This window comes from Canis aureus, chromosome 5 (assembly GCF_053574225.1).
Source record: "Canis aureus isolate CA01 chromosome 5, VMU_Caureus_v.1.0, whole genome shotgun sequence".
In the NCBI taxonomy this organism is placed as follows: domain Eukaryota; kingdom Metazoa; phylum Chordata; class Mammalia; order Carnivora; family Canidae; genus Canis; species Canis aureus.
In genome coordinates this window covers 40543972-40569169 of record NC_135615.1, presented here as the reverse complement: position 1 = coordinate 40569169, position 25198 = coordinate 40543972, and the positions used below count along the sequence as shown (strand labels likewise).

At 36.3% G+C, this 25198-nt stretch overlaps 2 long non-coding RNA genes across 6 annotated transcripts in view; one reads left to right on the top strand and one right to left on the bottom strand.

Moving 5' to 3' along the window:
• The window catches only part of LOC144314045 (uncharacterized), a 146032-nt gene that overhangs the window by 20027 nt on the left and 100807 nt on the right, over positions 1-25198 (bottom strand). For 4 of the 5 annotated variants that reach the window (XR_013379702.1, XR_013379701.1, XR_013379700.1 and 1 more), the window contains one exon: positions 4566-4686. The exons of the other annotated variant lie outside the window; for it this stretch is intronic. This is a non-coding gene — a long non-coding RNA (uncharacterized LOC144314045). The remainder of the gene's footprint in view (positions 1-4565; positions 4687-25198) is intronic. 5 annotated transcript variants of the gene reach the window in all.
• LOC144314047 (uncharacterized) overlaps positions 1-25198 on the top strand; it is a 127695-nt gene that overhangs the window by 63996 nt on the left and 38501 nt on the right. The gene's annotated exons all lie outside the window — the stretch shown is intronic.

Sequence of the window (25198 nt, the reverse complement as noted above, 5' to 3'; positions counted from 1 at the left end):
ACAGTGGCACATAGAAAGCACTCTATAAAGGGTACTGGTTATTGTATAATTACTATTGTTACTAAAAGGAGATGTAGTATAGCAGAAGATCAGAAATCCTACTCCAATTCTACCCCTACTCTCAGTCCTCAAAACATGTACAGTAATGGGAATTTTGCTTAGGTATCACATAAATCAAAATTAATAGAATTTTAAAAATTATATAAAAACAAATCAAGTGTGATGACCGAATGTGAGCAATTATATGGAGTTTTGCTTCATGTGTGCCACACGGCAAACAAAATAAAGCCGAAATGGAACATGTCTCTGTTGACACGAAACATTCCCTTCCGCCCCCTCTGCATTTGCTACCCAGGTTCTCTGTTGTGTTGTTTTTAAGCCATGCTGTGGTGCAGTGCTCCTCCTTCTTGACTCTGTCCCTTTATTCAGAAATTCTGCCAGGAGATCTAAGAGCAGATGGCACCTTATTGTTCAAGAAAGTGGTATTTTTGTTGAGTGTTTGATCACATTGTTCTGTTGGGGACTTGCTTGTCAGCAACTCGTGCCATCAGGATAAGATATATGCCAGGAAAAAATGAAAACAGCATATTTGCTAAGGCTGTCAGAGGATATATTGATGATTGCATCAAAACCTGAGACCATGGTTTCAAAGGTTAAAGCATATGAAAGGAGTATTTTCATTCTTTCAAATGGATCCAGGGTTTGAGGCCACATAATAAAATGAAGGCAGCAGTCTACACAGATTGTGACCCTAACTTCTGAAAACACCCATCCGACATAGAAAGGATGGAGATTCCTTCATTTATTCCTTCATTTATTCAATAGCCATTATGGAATACCACACTGTGTCATACAGTGTGCTTTGCAGTGCAGGTGAGTCAGATACAGTCCCTAAGTTAAGGTGATCTCAGTCTTGTAGGTAAGAAAAACACATAGATAAATTAAGCAATATGGCTCTTTTTTACTTTCCTACACCATAGATTCATTCTTTGCCTCCCATCTGTGCTCTGGGAGGGAGGTTAACACCAATGAATTGCTCCCTTCACAACTGGCTTCAAGATGAGGTCAGCCAATTGAATTTCTGGCAGGAGGGTCAGAGGGGTGACATTTGCTGTCACTCCCTCCTCCCTGCTTGGACATCTAGCTTATGGCAGGGGCTTTGGGCATCTCTGATTGCTGCTCCTTCTATCCTCTGCTCTTCCCAATCTCCAGTTCTTCATGGGGTTCTGGGCAGCACTGCTTGCTTCTCCCTTGAAGGGTGGAAGCCTTCAAACTTAGGAGTATTTTTATATTGTCAAACAAATTCAGTCTTCCCATTTCAGCTCTCCTGGTGGTAGCAACCTGGATTGATGCTATTCTCTGAGTACCTGAATATTTCTTGTTTACTCCATTAACGGTGCACACCTCAGAAGTAGGCTTTTACTCTAATTCTCTTCACTTGAAACAGTGGGGCTGAATTCTATTTCTGGGCAGATGCAAGGACTATAATAGAGGATCTAGTTTATTCAACATCCATTCTATCACAGACTATCTATTGGGTGCCTATATGTGACATGTACTAGGTACAGGGTGTAAACTAGCACTTTCTAGTAGAACTTGATGGAAATATTCTGCACTATGCCAGATGCCAGCTACTAGGCGTATGGGATGACCAGGCAGTTGAAATGTGGCTAATGTGACTGAACAATTGAATTGTAAATTTTATTTAGTATTGATTTAAATTTATGTGGCAGCACATAGGTATTGGTTAGTGACTACCATACTGGACCAACAAGTGTGGACTGATTTTGACAGGAGGCAGAATAACTCTTGAATAGAGATAGATGTGGAGAACGATCAGGATTTGTTCTGAGATCTGGCTAGGAAAGTGACGAGTGGGCTGCTCTGTGCATGAGTAGGTTCTTTACCAGGAAGAGAACTGTGGAGCGTGCATTCTGGCAAAAGGAGCATCTTACATATATGCTGAGAAGTTTGGCATATGGAAGGTAAGCACAGAGTATCACATAGTATTCAAAATGGTTAGATTATAGCAATCAAGACAGATGTCTTAGAAAAGGAGATGGGAATATTGTGTTGGGGCTGCATGTTGATGACTCTTGATTCATGTCCACATTTCACCTTTCTTTTGTACTCCTCAGTAATACCATCATGCAGATTATCCTAAAACATGAATATTCAGCATGATAGTAATGGTATTTACATATTCCTTTAAAAAATATTCCATTGAGCTTTCAATTTCAGTAAATCTTTTAGTGATTATTTATAGTATGTTCAATTTTGTTGCCCCCTATTTGGGGTTTTGCTAGAAAAGTGAATTCACTGCTACTTGCACAATAGATAAAATAGGTACTATGTTAGCGATCTAGCTTGATTTAGAGATGCGCGAGGTGCCAAGGTGCATAAATGAGACACTTGTAGATATGACTCAAGAAAGACCAGAAAAAAATTTCTGGATAAATTGTGAAGTCTGTACTTGGCCTATCAATTGGTCAGAATTTTCTAGATGAATTTGTGTAGATGTGTGGGCTGGGTATTGGAAGGAAGGGGTGATGGGAGTAGAATGAACTGTGTTTCTGTCAGAACATTAAATATGAGATAACAGGACTGAGAGAAAGTTGGAGTGGTCTGAAGGATCAGATCTACAGATCTACAAAGATCTAAGTTATAAAAGGATCACTCTGGATGAATGTCTTTGGAGAGATGTAAAACCGGAATATCAGTTAGAAACCTGTAGCACCAATGTAGGGAAAACATAATGAGGTCCGAGCACAGGTTCTGAGAAATAATATGTTTCATTTATAATCTTGCATGATTCCAAAGTTTACTTACGTTTCTTTGAAAAATAATACAACTTCGGTCTTTCTCTGGGTCATAATAATGATAGCTACTATTTACCAAGAAATTACTATGTGCCAATCACTCTTCTCAGCCCTTACATGCTGTGTATTAATTCACTTATCCTTATCACAACCCTATGAGGCAGGTACTGGTGTTGCCCCCTAATTTTACAGATGAATAAATGGAGGTTCAGCAAAGTTGAGTAACTCTCTCAAGATCACCTTTAGTCATTTACCTTGAATAAATGACCTGGAAAAATCATTATCTAATATAGAATGAACTCCAAAAAAATCATACCTGCCTTGTAGATTTTGAAAGAAAAGGATGATCTTTGTAAGAAGGATGGAGAAAGTAAATATGAATGCAGCCAAGATCATCACTATTAACCCATCCAAGATTATTCAGTTTACCATGATTGTCTTCTAAGTATTCTTATTGGGATCAACATGTTTCTCAGTTTAAATATTTCAATGTGAATAATGTTAAGTGTGGAATATAATTTTAAAGGGATTTTAAGGGGACATGCTTGACAGATTTTGAAAATATCTTTTCTTTTTATAGACCAGATCATTGTCACTGAATACTAAAATATGTAAGTTTCTATATGCTTGATGAATACTTGTAGCTATTAGGATCTGTGTTTATAGGACTTAGCTTATAGGACTTATTCCTCACAGTGCAGTATTATTAACTTTCATCTGTTTATTTTATAAGGACTTTTCCTGCCCAAAGATAGAATTCAGCAGAGAGCCATGCAGTTGCACTATTTTAATAGAAAATGTATTGTTCTTAGAAAAACTACCAAAAGGACTTAATACAGGATCTAAGTTTCTCCTCAGTTCACATATGCTGTAAAAAGAATATAATTTGCTAAGAGGTGGGACATTGTTTGGGTTCCCAAAACCCAACACTCATTTAGTTCCCAGCTTAGATATCTAATAATTACTCCCACTACTGTAGCATTCAGTTACATATCCTGGCTGCCCATCAGTCTTGGAAAATCCCACCATAGTCACATTAGATGGTTGATGGCACTCACTGAAATAGAATATGCCAACCCATTCAACCTTATAAACTTCCCACTCTCCTACTGAACCTGACCTCACATTGATTTCTTCTCACAATAACCTGTCTTTCTCATAAATAGACTTCTGTTGGTTTTCATTAAAATAGCTACAAGCCAACTGGATGAAATCAAGTCGGGGAGAAGAGCTTAAAACATTTGCCATCTTTTAACACGCTCCCTGAATGGATGCTTTGGACCTGATTCTTTGGTTGATGATTGCATAGAACAAAATCATAGCACAGTCTAGTTATTAGAATAATAATGGCAAGTCAATATTTCCAGACCTAACTTCTTTAGGCGAGAAATAGTAGATACCATGATATGTCTGAGGATGCAGGACCATAAGTGTTTTAGTTTTGTTGAAACACAGGAAATGTGGAAAATATTAGTCAAAGATGAGGCTCTAAAAGGATGTCAAGGCCAGGTCATGAAAGATCTGGTTCCATTCTAAGGAAGTTGGATTTTATCCATCTATAGTGCACAACTGCTGAGGGCAATAAGCAGAGAAATTATATACACTAGAAAGCCTCTTGGACTTAGATGGTAAAACTATAATCCAGAGCTTCATTATCAGCAGACCGATAGCAACACAGGATTTGGGAACTCATTACTCCATTCTGGACTAGTGGGCTATTTAACTAAAGGACTACAGGGCTATCACCTGTAAAGCAGCTCCACAGCACTGACACCAGGTTTGGCACATGGAGATGGCTGGTTTGGTTGAAGCTGAGAATGCTTGCTGTACTGGGGTTTTTCATTGGAAGCTCTCATTGGAGGGGAGCCTTGAACCAAGAGAAATCAGTTGAAATCGGGTCAAGTTATCATTAGTGAGTTAAAATCACAAGAGTAGCTAATCAACTGTTGTCAAGGAAAATCCCAAGTCAAACATATGGAAAATGAGACTTATGAATCATAGCACCAGCTTGGCTTCAGCCCTCAGGCAAATGAAACTCAATCAGTAAAAATATATTCAGTAGAAACATGACTTGTTCTAATTCTGTCTAAGGCACCTCCGTTCCAGAAGCAGAGCGCCCTCCACAGATCTAAGGACAACTGTTCCTTTACCTCTAAAGTCAGCTGCAAGTTTGATGTTGGTCTGCACCTCTCCAACTGTGCACATATTGGACAAGTACCTTAAATGCTCTAATTCTTATTTTTATCATCTTAAAAAATAAAATATAAAAATAGCCAAATCTGCCTCAGGGGGCTTTAAGCTCCAGGAGGGCAGGGACTATGTCTGTCATCTGCACAGCTGAATCTCTACTGAATAGCACAAAATCAGGCACATGGCAGGCATCTAACAGATGTCTGTGGAAGAAGTAAATGAGTGTGTGAGGAGAACTAAATGTCATAGTACATGATGAAAATGCTTTTTAGGCCATAGAATGCCATATGTATGGTGATATTCTGATACTTCGAATTCTAAGTTCAATAAAAATCCACTCAGATTCACATCAAAACTACATCACATATTAGAAGATCTCCAGTCACATTCCCCCCCAACACCAAAAGGCAACAGTAAACTAATTATTTTTTAGACCATCACATGCATTTCCTCATGCATTCTTTATAACGATCATTAAGAAGTAGGAACTATCACAGGCCCAATTTATAGATGAGGAAATCCAGCCTGCGGTAGGCAAAGTAAACTCCCTAAGATAGCAAAGAGGTAAGAAAGAAGTCACACCAAGACTCAAATACAGGTCTCTTTGCCTTCACAGCCCATGATCCATGCTACCTCTCAAATGAAAAATCTTAGATTTTCTTGTTTATTCAAAATATAGTTTAAAAAAATCCATGTCAAATTGTCGGGTCCTACTGAATGAGTCTTACTGAATTAAACATGGCATCATATTTATGTCAGTATATGTCTTCTCAACCCCCAAACTCTATAGTTCTTTCTACGGACTCAATTTACTTGGCTTCATCTACATACAGTGTAGGAGAAATGTTGGGTTCTTCATTCAGAGACCTAGGTTTCTGATATTTTTGTGTGTGTGAGCAATTGAATTTTTTATCTATTCCTTTTCTCTCTTTTTAAAGATTTTATTTATTTATTCATGAGAGACAAAGTTGGGGGTGCGGTGCAGAGACAGGCAGAGAGAGAAGCAGGCTTCCCGTGGGGAGCCCCATGCAGTTACTTGATCCTAGAATCTGGGAATCATGTCTTGAGCTGAAGGCAGACACTCAACCGCTGAGCTACTCAGGCATCCTTCTTTAAAAAAAAAAAATCAACTTGAGAGCATGAGAGAGGCAGAGGGAGAGGAAGAAGCAAACTCCCTGCTGGAGCAAAGAGCTCCACATGGGACTCGATCACATGACTCTAGGATCATGACTTGAACTGAAGACAGATGCTTAACCAACAGAGCTACCCAGGCACTCCTTGTCTATTATTTTTCATTTGTAAAGCATAAAATGCTCCTTAAACAATACCCTTCTCTAGAAGATGATAGCTGGTTTTTTTATGCAATTACATATTTCTGATGGTTTTAGAAGTTGAAGCCACCATCCTAAAAAGAAAAAAGTGAAAATACTGCCTAAAGGTGTAAGATACTATCTTACTACAATGAAGTCTAAGGTAGTTTTTGTACTCTTATGTATAAGAGTATACTCTTACGTTAGGGAAAGTCACGGATACATTTTTGCTGGAATTGCCTATTGTAACCACTTTCTCTCTTTCTCTCTCTGCATCTGTCCTCAGCGCTTTTTTTTTTTTTTTTTTTTAACTGCTTTCCTGTGCTTTCCCAACTCATTCCTTTACTTCTGGCCAGCTGTAGGTGCTCAAAATGGGGAAGCCTTAGCTTCTGAACCTGCTTTCCCAAACCAGTTCACTCAGTGTTGTAGATCATATTTGAAAACTATGGGAAAGGTAATCTAGTCAAGGGGCCATTCTATTCCAATCACCTGTAGTCAAGGCGGTTGGGCTCATCGACCACATGTGATACTTACCAGCGCAGCACACAGAGGATCTTTAAGAAGGCAGTATCCTCCAGGAGAAAAAGACTGAGAACGCTAACATAAGGTGGCTCTTCTGAAAATGCAATACATTTTCTAATCATTAAAAGAATGATTAGAAACTCTTTGAAAGGGAGGTCTGAGGATGTCATATCTATATATGCTTCAAAGGAGACTGAATCTAAATTTTCAACTTCATAACCAAAGTTAATTTGTCTAAAATATTAGTTTAATGTATAAGCCTGAGGAAGAACCAATACATGTTATCCTTTTAATGCATTTATTTAGTGTAGACTAAGTGTAGACTAAAAGTATATTGACCCCAAATGGTTCTATGAATAATGAAAATTACAATTACTAAATTAATTTGGGTTATTTGGCTACTTTACATAAATAGCTGAAAGAAATACTGTCCAAAATACAAGTGCTACAAATATTTTGAATTTGTCATTGTTGTGGACTTGTCTCACATACCTTTACTTGTAGTTCACTTGGTTAGAGTAGCTCAATTATACCTTGTATAAGCTTTATTAAACCTTTTATTGAGGTCTACTTATTTGCTAGCATCCAAAAAAGTTATCAAGAGAAGTGGGAGCTCATCTAACCTTAGTCCCTAAATACTTCTATCTTCTTTTTCCCTTAAAAATTCTGTGCTTCATTTCCTTTACCTGTCAAATGGAGATCCAGCCATTTGGAAAAATTATTTTGAATACCTACTAGATGCAAAGTTTAATACTATCTTTGATGCCTCTTATTGAGACATGTATGTCTTGAACATTTCCATTTTTTTTTTTTTTGGCTTGAACATTTCTTAAGGGATCTGAGTGTCAAGGAGCTAAAACATGGAATGAATTTGAAAAGAATAAATCCTAATGCACACAGAAAATATTGTTGTTTTCCTTTTTGGATCCTGTAGAGTATCTGAGGAAATATAAAAGCCTTTTGATCTTCCGGGCACCTGAAAATGAAAAGCTGCCACAGGAAGAATCAACTGCACAAATAGTGATTAATATGAAATAGCTAATTGGACTGAGCCCCTGGAGAAAGTACAAAAAGCTGAGAGATGGAGAGGTGCATATCGCTCTGTTTATTCTGGCAAAATGAAAGTCTTCTCCCATTTACATTTCTTCTTATTAATATGCTACATGGACTATTGGCATATCCCATTTTATTCTGTTTGCAGGGTTTTAAGAAGGTGACTCAGGGGCAGCTAATGAAGAATGACAAGCACCTAATATCAGTCAAATGTTTCATTATTCCTTTTACATTAATCTCCCCTTCTACAAAGATTAGTTGAAGTGCTTAGCTAGAGAAACCAGGAGGAAATATGGACAGCATGGAGATCAGATTAATCCTGGCCTTTTGAACACAAGTATAGAATTCAGCTGAGTGTTGAAAAAAGTAGTAAAACCAGACTCCATTTGAACAAGAGCAATTTAATCACAACACAAAGCAGAATAGTCTGCATTTGAGCATCCATGGCTTTAATTGAACTCATGAAGAACTGAGTGTTTTATAGATTGTGTGATTCTTAGCTCAAGTCTGAACTGAGATATAGAGAGTCCTGCACTTTCAGGCTGAATTGTAAACTCAGTTTTCCCTTTTAATTTTTTTTTTTAAGATTTTATTTGTTTATTCATGAGACACACACACACACACAGAGACAGAGACAGAGAGAGACAGAGAGAGACAGAGACACAGGCAGAGGGAGAAGCAGCCTCCATGCAGGGAGCCTGACGTGGGACTCGATCCCAGGTCTCCAGGATCAGGCCCTGGGCTGAAGGCGGCCCTAAACCGCTGAACCACCCGGGCTGCCCCCCCTTTTAATTTTTTGTAAGAAGTTTTTCTTACTATTTCTAGAAACGTATCTCAAGCACAGGAAGTAAACTGTCAGCAATTAATTATCCATGCTCATTGGACAAAAAATTCTCTGCTCCTTCTCCGAGTTCTGTTATCGGAGAAATCCAGGGAGCTCATCCATGTTTGGACAATGGAGGCAACTTCATGAGAGCTGGGAAGAGCCCTAGAAAGAGAGATTGGAATACAGTGGACTCCGTTTACCCAGATGAACCAGATGGGTACTTCTGTAAACTTGATCCTGTTTCTTTTCCATGGGTCATTAGCCATCTTCTTCTTCTACTTTTTTTTTTTTTCATTAGCCATCTTCTGACTAAATTGGCAGGGAGTGCTAAGTAGAAGGAATATTGTTACAATAATACATTTATTGAACTCTTATTGTTTGCTAGATGCTGAAGAACTTTACATCAATTCCTTGATCTAGGCCTCAAATGGCATCACTATATTTTTTATTCTACAGATGAAGAAATTCAGTTTTTGTGAAAAAATACTGATGCTAAAGTAAAATGTGATTACTGATACAAAGTTAAGTCATTCAGGGACAGAAGATAAATACACCAGTCACAAGACTTCTCTCTAGTTAAAATTTTCTTAGCCTTCCCCAAACCTACCCTGTAAAATGAATCTAGGCAGTCATGGCATTGTTCTGGGAGAGGGGTGTAATAACATGAAAGGGATTGGGGAATTCTAACTTTGAAGCAAATGAAATCTGTATAAAGATTTCTCCTAACACAATGCTTTAACTTGCATTCAAAGCATGGGCAATATTAACAACAAAAAAAAAAAGTCTCTGTTTCCACTGATCAAATGACCGTTTAAAAACGTTATTATCCAGAATGAAAGGGCCAACATTAGAGAGGGAGAAGTATATTGGTCTTTTAATCCAGTTTTCACATTCAGATAGTCTGACTCTAAGATTCTTTAAACCCTTGCCATACAACCTGGGGTCCAGAGAGCAAGAGCATCAGGATCACCTAGAAGTCTGCTAGAGATACAGAATTTCAAGCTCTACTCCAGGTCACAGATTCATAATTAACATTTTACCGAGATCCCCACAAATTTCGCATGCACCTAACAGTTAAATGGCATTGTTATCGGTCATTATTTCCTTGGTGTTCAATCCTGAAGGGCATCAAAATTACTTTAAAGTTTTGTAAATGTCCAGTCTTGCCAACCTCACTGTACACCTTTGGGGTAGAGATGGGCCATATGTAGACTTGCTAAATTTCCCAAGGGATCTTGATATTTAGCCACAGTTAGTTTTGACTTCAGCATTGGATATTTTTTAGATAAGTAACAGAGATCTGACCAAGGATGGAGAAGTATCTCTCAGTAGCTGCAGACACTCTCTGAGTCACATTTTAGATGGTGGCAGCAGAAAATCTTGTGTTCTCTTCTGGGCCTTTACTTTCTCCTCTGAACTTACCGATGCCATTCTGTGCAGTCTTTCATCACATTCTCCTCCTTCTTCCACACTCTTTTTATCCACCCTCCACTCATGATGAGAAGAGAGAGAAATAACATAGCATGTAGGTAAAGAACAGGCAGTTCTCTTTCCTTTTTGTCCTTCAGGTTCTGTTTCTGGAAAAGGAATGGAGCCAATAAAAACTGGGAAAACCTCCTGCCTTATCCTCCTTTTTTCTTTTACAAGTCTACTTCATGATTTGTGTTTGTTGTTTTTTTTTCTCAGTGACCAACAGAAGTCTAAACCCTTTGTCTTTTATGTGCTCTGCTTCATCTTTACTGATAATTTCTCTGACCCAGGGTGTATTTTGAGAAGATGAACATTTCAAAAGTGGGTTGTCCAGCAGTCAAACCTATTTACTCTATCCAAGGCAAGAGAGCTAAATGCCTGCTGAAATAACCATTGCATACCTTAATTCATAAATCACTTATAAATAAGCTTCTCCACATGCAGTAGTTATGTATTTGTATTTGTGTCTTTAGCCATTTGTAAGCACTTGATCTGGAATCTCCTTTTCCAGAACTACCTTATAAGGATCTCCTAACTTGATCTCCTGAAGAACAGAGAGGAGGCGTTTAAAAGAAAGAGTGAGCAGTAGTGATGCCTTGCTTTGGCAACTGTAATTTCAGTATTTTGCTTTTCTTCCACCATTATAGGCGATCTCTTGGTGATGTTTATATTAATAACTATGATTTTAATAACCACTCTTTGGCACCATGGGCTCTAGGGCCTCTGGGTGCTGCCATAAAATTTACTGAAAAAATTCACCAAATAAGACAATAAACCCAAATAAAGAATACATAAGCCTAGAACAAAGACTGAAGTAACACAGGCCAACATAATACTGACTTGCCCCTAACAATGCGGAATGGAAGCAGTCATATTTGGGGATGCACTGTTCATTTGAGCATAGGCACATACTCTTCTTGGGGCAATTTTTCCCTAATGGACAGACTCTTCAATAAACACAAAGCTATTAGTTAGACATATTTAGTATTGTAATGACTTTGATTTATGTCAGTGTTGAGTTCTATTTCCAGCTGTGTCACTCCTCATCTGTCGCCTGAGATTCAATATTCCTCCTTATTTGTACTTATATCATTGTTGTGAAGGATTAATAACATCACTCATGACAAATCTTCACCCAGCAAAATTAGTTGTTAGCAGTATTTTGTTATTTGTGCTACTATCATCGGAAGCAAGATTTGGGGTCTTAAAATCATGAACCATTTGAAAGCCACAGTCAATCTGATGGGAGGGAGGAAATGATATTCATAAATAGGATGAAAGTGAAATAATGTTTTAAGGCCTAAGAATTGGGTGGAATAGCTTAGGTATTTATGGACAGCTGATAGAACCACGCATAAAGTAACAATCTAAACTGTATTTAAGCAAGCAAACTATTTAATATTAATTTTTTAAATATTTCAATTAGGTATAGTTGACAAATAATACTATGTTAGTTTCCGGTATATAAGAACGATTTGAGAATTGTGTGCAAGATGCAGTGCTCACCGCAATAACTCTAGTTAACACTGGTCACCATAAAAAGTTACTACATAATCACTGACTATATTTCCTATGTAGTACTTTTCATCCCAATGACATATTTATTTTATGGAGTTTGTGTCTCCTATTCCTCTTCAACTGTTTCACATGTAGCCCCACCCATTTTCCCTTTTGGCAACAAATAGTTTGTTCTCTGTATTTATGAGTTCGTTTCTTTTGTTTGTTCATTTGTTTGTTTTTTTAGATTCCCCATGTAAGTGAAATTCTATTTGTTTTTCTTTGACATACTCCATTTTGCATAATACTCTAAAGTCCATCTATGCTCTCATGAAGAGAAAGATTGAATTATTTTTGTGGCAGATTAATATCTATCTATCTATCTATCTATCTATCTATCTATCTATAATCTATATCTATCTCATATTATCTTTATCCATCTATCAATGAACACTTGGAGTGCATCCACGTGGCAGATTAATATTCCATTATATATATACATTCCATTATATATATTATATATATATGTATCCATGTGGCAGATTAATACATATATCTCCTATTATATATATATCTCATATTATATATATCTTTTATGGCAGATTAATATTCCATTATATATATATGTATATCTCATATTATTTTTACCTGTCTATCAATGGACACTTGGGGTGCATCCATATCTTGGCTATTGTGGATAATGCTGCAATAAACATAGAGGTGTATATATCTTTTCCAATTAATGTTTTTGTTTTCTTCTGAATAATACCCAGAAGAGGAATTACTAGATCGTATGGTATTTCTATTTAAGTTTTGGGAGATCTTCCATATTGTTTTCCACAGTGGCTGCACCAATTTGCATTCCCACTAATAGTGCACAAAAATTCTCTTTTCTCTATACCCTTGCCAACCTTTGTAATTATTTTGTCTTTTTGATACTAGTCATTCTGATCGGGGTGAGATGATATCCCATTGTTTTGATTTGCGACTCCCAGATGATTGATGGATGATGATGATGTTGGGCATCTTTTCATGTGCCTATTGGCTAGCTAAATGTCTTCCTTGAAAAAATGTATATTCCCAGTCCTCTGCTCATTTCTTTTTTTTTTTTTTCCTCTGCTCATTTCTTAATCAAATTTTTATTTTGGGGTTTTACGTTGTATATATTCTCTATATATTTTGGATATTAACTCATTATTGAATATACTATTTGCAAATATATTTTACAAATCAGTACCTTTTGTTACATTGGTGATTTCCTTCACTGTGTAAGAGGTTTTTTAGTTTTATGTACTTCGAATTGTTTGCTTGCTTTTCTTTCCCTTGCCTAGGGAGACATACTCCAAAAATAATTAAATCCGCCGTTCAAGATACTACTGCTTATGTTTTATTTTAGGACTTTTATGGTTTCAGGACTCAAATTTGGTCTTTTTTTTAATTTATTTTTTATTGGTGTTCAATTTACCAACATACAGAATAACCCCCAGTGCCCGTCACCCATTCACTCCCAGCCCCTGCCCTCCTCCCCTTCTACCACCCCTAGTTCATTTCCCAGAGTTAGGAGTCTTTATGTTCTGTCTCCCTTTCTGATATTTCCCACACATTTCTTCTCCCTTCCCTTATATTCCCTTTCACTATTATTTATATTCCCCAAATGAATGAGAACATATAATGTTTGTCCTTCTCCGATTGACTTACTTCACTCAGCATCATACCCTCCAGTTTCATCCACATTGAAGCAAATGGTGGGTATTTGTCATTTCTAATGGCTGAGTAATATTCCATTGTATACATAGACCACAGCTTCTTTATCCATTCATCTTTCGATGGACACTGAGGCTCCTTCCACAGTTTGGCTATTGTGGCCATTGCTGCTAGAAACATTGGGGTGCGGGTGTCCTGGCGTTTCATTGCATTTGAATCTTTGGGATAAATCCCCAACAGTGCAATTGCTGGGTCGTAGGGCAGGTCTACTTTCAACTCTTTGAGGAACCTCCACACAGTTTTCCAGAGTGGCTGCACCAGTTCACATTCCCACCAACAGTGTAAGAGGGTTCCCTTTTCTCCGCATCCTCTCCAACATTTGTGGTTTCCTGCTTTGTTAATTTGCCCCATTCTCACTGGTGTGAGGTGGTATCTCATTGTGGTTTTGATTTGTATTTCCCTGATGGCAAGTGATGCAGAGCATTTTCTCATGTGCGTGTTGGCCATGTCTATGTCTTCCTCTGTGAGATTTCTTTTCATGTCTTTTGCCCATTTCATGATTGGATTGTTTGTTTCTTTGGTGTTGAGTTTAATGAGTTCTTTATAGATCTTGGAAACTAGCCCTTTATCTGATACGTCATTTGCAAATATCTTCTCCCATTCTGTAGGTTGTCTTTTAGTTTTGTTGACTGTATCCTTTGCTGTGCAAAAGCTTCTTATCTTGATGAAGTCCCAATAGTTCATTTTTGCTTTTGTTTCTTTTGCCTTCGTGGATGTATCTTGCAAGAAGTTACTATGGCCGAGTTCAAAAAGGGTGTTGCCTGTGTTCTCCTCTAGGATTTTGATGGAATCTTGTCTCACATTTAGATCTTTCAGAGTGTAGGGATAGAGGGAACATTCCTCAACATCTTAAAAGCCATCTACGAAAAGCCCACAGCAAATATCATTCTCAATGGGGAAGCACTGGGAGCCTTTCCCCTAAGATCAGGAACAAGACAGGGATGTCCACTCTCACCACTGCTATTCAACATAGTACTGGAAGTCCTAGCCTCAGCAATCAGACAACAAAAAGACATTAAAGGCATTCAAATTGGCAAAGAAGAAGTCAAACTCTCCTCCTTCGCTGATGACATGATATTCTACATAGAACCCAAAAGCCTCCACCCCAAGATTGCTAGAACTCATACAGCAATTCGGTAGCGTGGCAGGATACAAAATCAATGCCCAGAAATCAGTGGCATTTCTATACACTAACAATGAGACTGAAGAAAGAGAAATTTTTAATGAGTCAATCCCATTTACAATTGCACCCAAAAGCATAAGATATCTAGGAATAAACCTAACCAAAGAAGTAAAGGATCTATACCCTAAAAACTATAGAACACTTCTGAAAGAAATTGAGGAAGACACAAAGAGATGGAAAAATATTCCATGCTTATGGATTGGCAGAATTAATATTGTGAAAATGTCAATGTTACCCAGGGCAATTTACATGTTTAATGCAATCCCTATCAAAATACCATGGACTTTCTTCAGAGAGTTAGAACAAATTATTTTAAGATTTGTGTGGAATCAGAAAAGACCCCGAATAGCCAGGGGTATTTTAAAAAAAAAAAGCATATCTGGGGGCATCACAATGCCAGATTTCAGGTTGTACTACAAAGCTGTGGTCATCAAGACAGTGTGGTCCTGGCACAAAAACAGACACATAGATCAATGGAACAGAATAGAGAACCCAGAAGTGGACCCTGAACTTTATGGTCAACTAATATTCGATAAAGGAGGAAAGACTATCCATTGGAAGAAAGACAGTCTCTTCAATAAATGGTGCTGGGAAAATTGGACATCCACATGCAGAAGAATGAAACTAGACCACTCTCTTTCACCATACACAAAAATAAACTCAAATTTGGTCTTTAATCCACTTTGAGGTTATTTTTGTGTATGGTCTAAGAAAGGAGTCTAGCTTTCTCGGCACCAATTATTAAAGAGACTGCATTCTCACCATTGTATATTCTTAACTCCTTTCTTGTAAATTAACTATATAAACATATATTTATTCATAAGCTCCTTTTCTGTTCTTTTGCTCTTTGTGTGCCAGTATTATACTTTTGATTACTATAGCTTTGTAGGTTAGTTTGAAATCTGGGATTGTGATACCTCCAGCTTTGTTCTTTAATCATAGGACTGTTTTCATTTTTTTTTCTGGTATTTTGTAGCTCCAAACAAATTTGAGGACTTTTTGTTCTAGATTCTTGAAAAATACTACTGGTATATTGATGGGGATTGCATTGAATTTATAGGCTGCTTTGGGTGGTATAAATATTTTAACAAAATTAATTCTTCAGGAGTGTATCTTTCCATTTTCCATTGTCATTTTCAATCTCTTTCCCATACATCTTGTAGTTTTCAGAGTACAAGCCTTTCACCTCCTTGTGTTTTTTTTTTTTTTTTTTGTGTGTGTGTATGTGTGTGTAACCGTAAATGGGATTGTTTTCTTAATTTCTATTTCTGTGCCTTTGTTATTAGTGTACATAAAAGCAGTGGATATCTCTGTATTGATTTTGTATCCTGCAGCTTTATTGAGTCCCTTTATTCTAATAGTTTTTTGGTGGAGTCTTTAGGGTTTTCTATATACAGTATTATGTCATCTGAAAATAGTGATAGTTTTACTTTTTCCTTAACAATTTGGATACCTTTTATTTCTTGTATGATTACTATGCCTGGGACTTCAGTACTATGTTGAATAAAATTGATGAGAGTAGACATTATTTTCTTATTCCTGATTTTTAGAGGAAAAGTTTTCAGTTTTTTACCATTAAGTATGACATTAGCTGGATTAGTCATATGTAACTTTGTTATGTTAAGGTATGTTTGCTCTGAATCTATTCTGTTGAGAGATTGTATCATTGACAGGTGTTGCATTTTGTCAAATGCATTTTCTGTATCTTTTGAAATAATCATATGATTTTTATAATCCATTCATTTATTTGTTTATTTATTTGAGGGAGATGGGAGAGGAACAGAGGGAGAGTGGAGAAAGGAATCTTAAGCAGGCTCCATGCCTAGCATAGATCCTGACACGGGGCTCAATCTCACAACTCTGAGATCATGACCTGAGCTGAAATCAAGAGTCAGACTCTTAATTGACTAAGCCATCCAGGTACCCCATCCTTAACTTTGTTAATGTTGTATATATCACATTGATTGATTTGCAGATATGCAATCATCCTTGCATCCCTGAAATAATTTCCATTTGGTCAAGGTCAATGATCCTATATTTTGAAATTCAATATGCTAATATTTTGATGAGGATTTTTGCATCTATGTTCATCAGAGACATACATTTGCCTGTAGTTTGTTTGTTAATTTGTATATTTGTCTTATTTTGGTATCAGGGTACTTCTGGCCTCATACACTGAACTTGGAAGCATTTCTTCCTCTTCTATTTCTTGGAATAGTTTGAGGAGAAAGGGTATTAACTTTTATTTAAATGTTTAGTAGAAATCACCTGTGAAACCATCTGGTTCTGGACTTTGTTTGTTGACAAGTTCTTTGATTTCTCATCAATTTCATTACTAGAAATGGATCTACTCATATTTTCTATTTTTCATAGTAGTCTTATAATCCTTTATAATTCTGTGGTGTATGTAGACTTTAACTTTTCATTTGTTTCAGATATTATTTTCATCCTGGAAAAAGGTTTATTTATTTTGTTTATCTTTTCAAAGACTCGGCTCTTGATTTTTATGGATCTTTTCTATTGGTTTTTGTCTCTATTTCATTTATTTTACTAACTTCAGGCTTTAGTCTATTTCAGGTTCATTTAGGTGTAAGGTTAGATTGCTTATTTGAGATTTTTCTTGTTTCTTGAGGTAGGTTTATATTGCTATAGACTTTCCTCTTAGAACTACTTTTATTACCTCACAATGATTTTGAACCATTATGTTTCCACTTTATTTACTCTTGAGGTACATTTTTATTTCCTTTTTGATTTCTTCATTGACCCATTTTTTTGTTTCATAGCATGTTGTTAGCCTGTACATATCCCTTCTACCCCCACCCCCCTCGGTTTTTCTCTTCTTTTTTTGTGACTGAATTTTAGTTTCATACCCTGGTGGTTGAAAATGATGATTGATATAATTTCTGTATTCTTAAATTTATTGATCCTAATATGTGATTTATCTTTAAGAATGTATCATTTGCACCTGAGAAGTATGTGCATTCTGCTTGTTTGGGGTGGAATATTCTGTATACATCTTGTAAGCCCACCTTGGTCAAAGGTGTTATTGAAAACCACTGTTTCCTTATTAATTTTCTTTCTGGATGACTAATCCATTCATACAAGTGGGGTGTTAAAGTCTGCTTCTATTATTTTATTACTCTCAACTTCTGTGTTAATGTCTCTTAATATTTTATATATATTCTCTTATGTGGAGTGCATAGATATTTACAATTGTTATATCCTCTTGTGGGATAGATCCCTTTATCATTATTTGTTTTAAAGTTTATTCTGTCTAAGCAACCAATGAGCAAATGAAGAAATCAAAAAGGAAATAAAAAAATACATGGAAACAAAATGGACCAAAATCTTTGGGACACAGGCAGAGCATTTCTAAGAGGTGATAAAGACTTCTAAGAAACAAGAAAAATCTCAAACACTTTTAGCCATACACCTAAAATTGGAACAGAAATAAACAGAGACTAAAAAACGAGTTAGGTCTTTGCAAAGATAAACTAAATTGATGAACCTTTAGTTAGACTCCTCAAGAAAGAGAGAACCCAAATAAATAAAATCAGAGGTGAAAGAGGAGAACATTAACAGATGCTACAGATGTAGAATTACAAGACTGCTATGACAAATTATATGCCAACAAACTCAACCTAGAAGAAATAAATTTCTACCAATATAAACTTTTAAAATCAAATCAGGAAGTAATAGAAAATCTAAACCAGATTGATTACTAGTAACAAAATTCAATCAGTAATCAAAAAACCTCCAACAAAAAAAATGTCCAGGACCAGATGGATTCATAGGTGAATTCTACCAAGTATAAAAAGTGTTATTGTCTATTCTCCTCAAACTATTCCAAACTATTCTATTCCATAGAAGAGATGCGTATTCAATGAGACCACTCTTACCCTGATGCCAAAACCAAACAAAGACACTTAACAGGTGCTATTTCTGATGAACAAAGATATAAAAATCTTCAAAAAATATTAGCAAATTACATTCAAAAGGATCATTTACCACAATCAGGAGGAATTTCTTCTTCAGACACTAGGACAGTTCAATATTTTTGCAAATTAACCAACACAATACCCCATGTAATCAAAGTGAAGGATAAAAATCATATGATTATCTTAAGAAATGCAAATAAGCATTTACTCATAATTTAACATTAGTTCATGACAAAAACTCTCAGCAAAGCAGAGTTTAGAAGGCATATGCCTCAATGTAATAAAAGCCATAGATGATAAATGCATAGCTAATATCATCCTCAATGTGAAGAAATAGAAACTTGTCCTCTAAGATCAGGAAGTAAACAAGGATTTCTACTTTCACTACTTTTATTCAACATAGTATTAGAAGTTCTAGCTGCAGATAATAAAGTAAAACTATCCATTTTTAGATGATAACATATATAATAAACCCTAAAAACTCCACCAAAGACATATTAAAACTACTATATAAATTTAGTGAAGTTGTAGGATACAAAATTAATATAGAGAAATGTGTTGCATTTCTATACACTAATAACAAAGCAACCATAAGAGAAATTAAGAAAACAATCAACTGCAATGGAAAGAATAGTATCCTTAGGAATAAACTTAACAAAGTGGATGAAAGACCTATAACTCTAAAAACTATAAAACATGATAAAAAATTGAATAACACAAAAAAATGTAAAGACGTTCAGGTTTATGGATTAGAAGAAAGATATTGTTCAGATGTCCGTACTACTCAAAGTAATCTACAGATTCAGTCAATTCTTATGAAAATACCAAAAATATTTTTTTACAGAACTAGAAGAAATAATCTAAATATTTGTGGGGAACCACAAAAAACCCTGAATAGCCAAAGTAATCTTGAAAAAGAAAAACAAAGCTGGAAGTATCATAGCCCCAGATTTTAAGTATAGTACTGTTACCCAAACAAATCTAAAACAAAAAATAAACATTCAAAAACAAATAAAAAACATGCATAGATCAGTGGAATACAGTAGAAAATCTAGAATTAAATCTAATTAAATCAGTCTATGACAAAGGGGGCAAGAATATACAGGAAAAGACAGTCTCTTTAATAAATGGTGTTGGGAAAACTGGATGGCTGCTTGCAAAAGAATGAAACTACACCACTTTCTCATGCCATACACAAAAAGATAAACTCAAAATGATAAGGATCTAAATGTGAATCATGTAACTATAAAACACCTAAAAGAAAACATAGGCAGTAATTTTTTTTTGATAGCCTTAAAGTAATTACTGATAGGTATACCATACTTACTGCCATTTTGCTGATTTTTTTTTTCTGACTGTAGTGTAGTTCTTGTTTTTGTTTTTCCTCTTGCTATCTTCCCTTGGGATTGATGACTTTCTTTAACATTATACTTGGATTCCTTTCTCTTTATTTTTTTTTTTATCTATTGTAGGTTTTGGTTTGTGGTTATGATGGTGTCAAATATGCCATGTATATGGCAGTCTATATTAGGTTGATTGCCTCTTAAGTTTGAACACATTTTACTCCTTCTCCAGGTTTTACATTTATGATGTTATATTTTACATCTTTCTATTTTGTGTGCCCCTTGACTAATTTGCATATATATAATTTATTTTACTACTTTTGTCTTTATATACTAGCTTTTCTTTTTTCTTTTTAATTTTTTTAATTTTTTAATTTTTAATTTTTTTATTTTTAAAAATTTTTTTATTTTTATTTTATTTATTTATTTATTTTAGAAAATATGTTTTTTTAATATTTTATCTTCTCTTTGCATTTATAACATAATTCACTTAAACAATCACAGAATCCTTTTCTTCCAACGCCACAAACTGTGTTACAAATGAAAGCTGGTACTGCTGCTTATCAAAATATACAAGACAATTGATGTTTTATATAAAACCACTTTATATGTTAACTTGCTCCCAAAAACCTTTTTTTTTTTTTTTCTTTTTTGGCCTGGTTAAAAAAAAAAAGGTTGTTACAAATATTTACAGCATCTTCTTCTTTTAGATGAACATTCTTATAAACTGAAAAAGGGAATTTTATGAACAGACCACATAAAACACAAGACAATGTCAGAGGCTCCTAGCTGTGTTATTTTTTTTTCTTAAATACAGTACTGAAAATGCCCATCAAACCCTTGTCATCCTAATCCATTCTGTTCACATTTATACTCCCATTTTCTCTAAGTAGTCTATTCACCAATAGGAAATAGCAAAGGCCGCTTTGCACTGGGTCTTCTTTCAGAAAGGAGCTTGGGAAAAAATGCTTAACGAGAGGAGTTAAAACCAGAACAGTAAGTCTTTGGTCAGAGCAATGAGGTGACATTTTGATGCAAAACTTTGCTTGGTCAGCAATCTATAATTAGTACTTTCTGGATGTGGGATGAATTTTTAAAAGATATGGGTAACAATGGTAAGGGGAAAAAAAGCCAGAGCATTTTTTTAAATGACATCAAAAATATCTATTTAAATATTTGTTAATACAACTACTACATAGATTCAAAAACTGAAAACAACACAACAAAATCTGTTTACAGTGCTGACTTAAGCTTGCTATAAGCAGCTTTCAATCATGACTATTATCACCAAGGTCACTGGACCAAACAAATATCCCTGTTCTCTGGAACATATGCCTCAGGTTACAAAAACTAAAACGACTACCACAAAGATGTAGAGCAGCTCATTCTTGGACCTGCACAATGCTATAGAATGAATATTATGTGATAAAGGCAAAAGTGTAACTGAGACTTCATTTATACAGTTACAGTTCTTTGCTTGTATGAATAGTCTGTGGGATAACATTCTTTTAAAACGATATAGTACATATTTCCTGAAAACCAGAATACTGATACTACCTTAGTCCCAAATAGGAAGAAAAGGTCAATTAAGACTACTGAAGAAGGCACATAAACTTTGGTCCTGTTTTTATATACTAGCTTTTCAAGTGACTGATCTACTACCTTTATTGTACATTTGGTTTTGCCAGTGAAATTTCTCCTTTCAAAAATTTCTACTTCCAAGTATGACCTTACATTTTCCACATAAAGAAGTCCCTTTAACATTTCTTGGAGGGGTGCCAGTCCTGACTGAGGCTGCCTATAGGCTGTGGTAGGAGTCACTATGGAGGGGTTCCTGTTGGGGCAGGTGAGGTGGGCACGGTGGCTCTGTAGAGAAATGTCTAGATGGACTAGGCAGTGCAAGCAAGTTAGATGGAAGGTGTCAGAACTGATTCCCACAATTATCTGGTTAGGGAGGCTTTAGGAGGGCAAGAAAAATGGAACCTGCCAGCACTTCCATTCCAAGAGAAAGCTCCTGCAGATCCCTTCCCCTCTGGCGTATGTCCTAAAATTAGTCAATAAATCTTCCTGTATACTCAGACACTTTTCACACTGCTGTTCTTGTGCTGGGTCTCAGGCCTAGTGATATAGCATGCTGGCCCTTTAAGAGTAGAGACCCAGTTTCCTATAGACCTCCAGCTCCAAGGGTTAATTAAGCTCCACTAATTTACAAATTTATATTACTATGTGGGTTTGTCTTCTCAATGCAGGTCCCCAGAGCTGGGGGTTTCTAATCTGGGACTGAATCCCTTGGTTCTCAGGGAGTGACTCTCTGCCTATGATATTCGATATTTCTTCCTCTTGTGGGCTGCCACCATGCCAGGGTTTGCCTCCCTACCAGTCACATATTGGCTGTGTGACCTTAGCTGAGCCATCTCTGATCTTCAGTTTTTACATTGTCAAGGGGGAACAATAATACCTGATGGTACACTTTCAAAGCCTATTGCAAAAAAGAAAAAAACAGAAAACAAAAAAATAAATGTGCAAATGTAATTAATGTTCGTGAATTCAGATATGCAAACTTATCAAAAAACATTCATTTAAAATTGGATCTGCACCCTCATCCCAGTGGGCTGGCAGAAAATTCAATCTCAGTCATTTTGAGTTTTCTTCCTATAGGAAGGTATCTTGGCATCACTAAATCACTGAGAAGATTTCCTCAGGCTACTGACCCTTTGTTTACTCTTACTAACAATGAGACATATCCATTGTCTATAATCCATTTTCCTTATTTTCAGGCTTCCCTAAGACATGGAGATGCTTGCCATAGCCTGGGCCCCTCTGCCAGGCAGCATCCTCCCTAGGGGCATATGTTTGCTCCTCCCAATCTTCCCCATGCAAAGGTCACTTCCCAGCCAGGGTGGTGCTCTTTTTTTTTTTTTTTTTTTTTTCCCACACAGTCTCTGGAACACCCGTTATTTTAAAAAATGTTCTGACACCTTTCACCAAAACTAGAAAGATCTATTGAACTCAAGCAGAATTTGCTTTTGCTTTCTACACTGCAGAAATTGGCTTGAGGCAGGAGGACCAGAAAATACACAGGACCTGGCTACATACTCAGAAGATGCAGAAGGGAGAAACAGAATAATACAAATTTGTGTATTAATAAGTTGTTTTGTCAAAGGCATTTAAAACACATAAACTCTGATGCATGCATGCATTTATCATTAGAATTCACTCTTGAGTCACAGGTAGCTTTGTGGAGCAGTGGGTAACTAACCAGAAAAGAGGCACGTCTTCCACCATTCACAGATGATGCTCTTTCTCGGTTGTAGTTCATGTCACGGTCATTACATTGTGGATTTCATCTTTGAAGAGGCCTCCAGAGTCAGCATAGATCACTGAGTCTTTGATTAAACTCTGCTAAGGCCTAATAGTCTGGAATGTTTCATTATTTTTTTGGCAGGACTAGTATGTTATTTTTTAGCAGGCTGCAGAAAGCAGAAGTTAGGAAAAGGTGTGTGCCATTGTTTGGGGACCCACAAGCAAGGGGCCCATTACAGTGCTTTTAAAAAGAACAGAGTCACTAGTAATCTTTGCTGTTTTCTATGTTGGAGTCTCAGTTCCATTTTCCTACCTCCCCCACCCATCCAGCCAGTGTCCACTAAAATGGCCATGTAATAATGACTTCTACTAATTTAGTACTTACTCTGTGCCAAGCTTTGTATTAAGAATTTAAAAGGCCTCTACCATTGTAGTGGGTTGAATTGTGCTTCTCCCACAAAACTGTATTCCCTAAAAAGATATACCCAAGTCCTACTTCCTCTTGCCTGTGCAAATAAGGTCTTTGCATATATATAATGGGTTTCAATAATGTCATCCCAAAGTTCATGTATACCTCAAGCCTTAGAATGTGGATTATTTGGAAATAGAGTTCTTGCATATATAATTAGCTAGGGATAAAAAATGAACTTCTATTTCACTAAGATAGGTCCTAAACTCAATGACTGGTATCCTTATAAGAAGAGAAGAGGATAGAGACTCAGACAAACATACAGAGAATGTAAGATATATGAAAATGGAGCTATGCTGCCACAAACCAACAACAGCCAGGAACCTCCAGATGCTGAAAGCAGCAAGGAAGAAACCTCCTCTAGAGGCTTTGGAAGAAGCATGGCCCCAAAAGCACTTTGATTACAGGCTTCTGGCCTCCAAAATTGTTGGGAGAATAAATTTCTGTTATTCAAGCCACTTGATTTGGTGGTACTTTGTTACCTAGCATCCCTAGAAAACCAATGTAAGATACAATTAAGTTAGGATCTTGAGAAGAGATTGTCCTCAATTTAGAGTGGATCTTAAACCCAGAAGGACTCATGAAAGAAAACAAAAGGTATCTGAGACATGAAAACCCAGAGGAGAAAGCCATGTGAAGACAGGGTTAGAGATGGGAGTGATGGGCGTATAATGGAAAGAACAGGCAATTTGCAGACAACCAACAAAAGCTAGGGAAGAGTGTTGGTATGGATTCTACCTCAGAGCCTCCAGAAGAAAGCAATCTTGTCAATACCTTGATTAAAGACTCTGGCTTCCAAAACTGTGAGATAATACATTTCTATAGTTTTAAGCCACCAAGTTTATGGTAATTTGTTACAGCAGCCCTAGGAAACTAATATGACAATTTAATCCTGACAATAGCCCTGTGATAAGTAATCTCATCCCTATTTCACTGAAAAGGAGATTAAACAGAACAGTGGTTAAGTAGCTTGACAGCATTGTACAAATTTCAAGTGGACAGCTAGAATTCAAACTCAGGGTTTAAGTCTAGCTCTTCTTAATTCTTAGCCCCTACACATCACCCTTTCACCAAATCAGTTTTCTATGTCTACTAAGGGAATATTTCTTTACCAAGAAGAACCACTAAAATAAAAATATAAAAAGTCACTTCCTTGAAACACATATAAGAGAAGTGAAAAGAATCAAATCTACTTCCTTTCTTTGCATCCATTTAACCAATGTTGAGTTGGTGTCTACTTTGTCCAGGCACTGTATTGTATTCTGAGGAGAAAAAGGGGGGAAAGGTGCAATTTCTACCTCTAAAACATTAACTATTGACTAAATGAGAAAAACTAGTGATTTCCAGGATGATGTGGGGGGCTTGAGAGGCATGCCCAGTAGCAAGTAATACTTCTAAAAGGTAGTGCTGTCTTAAAATGTGAAAGAGACTTAATTTACCCATAAAGAAGTAGAATACTGGCAGGCATATGGTAGGGGTAGGGAAAAGGAGAACATTTTTGTTGGATGGCA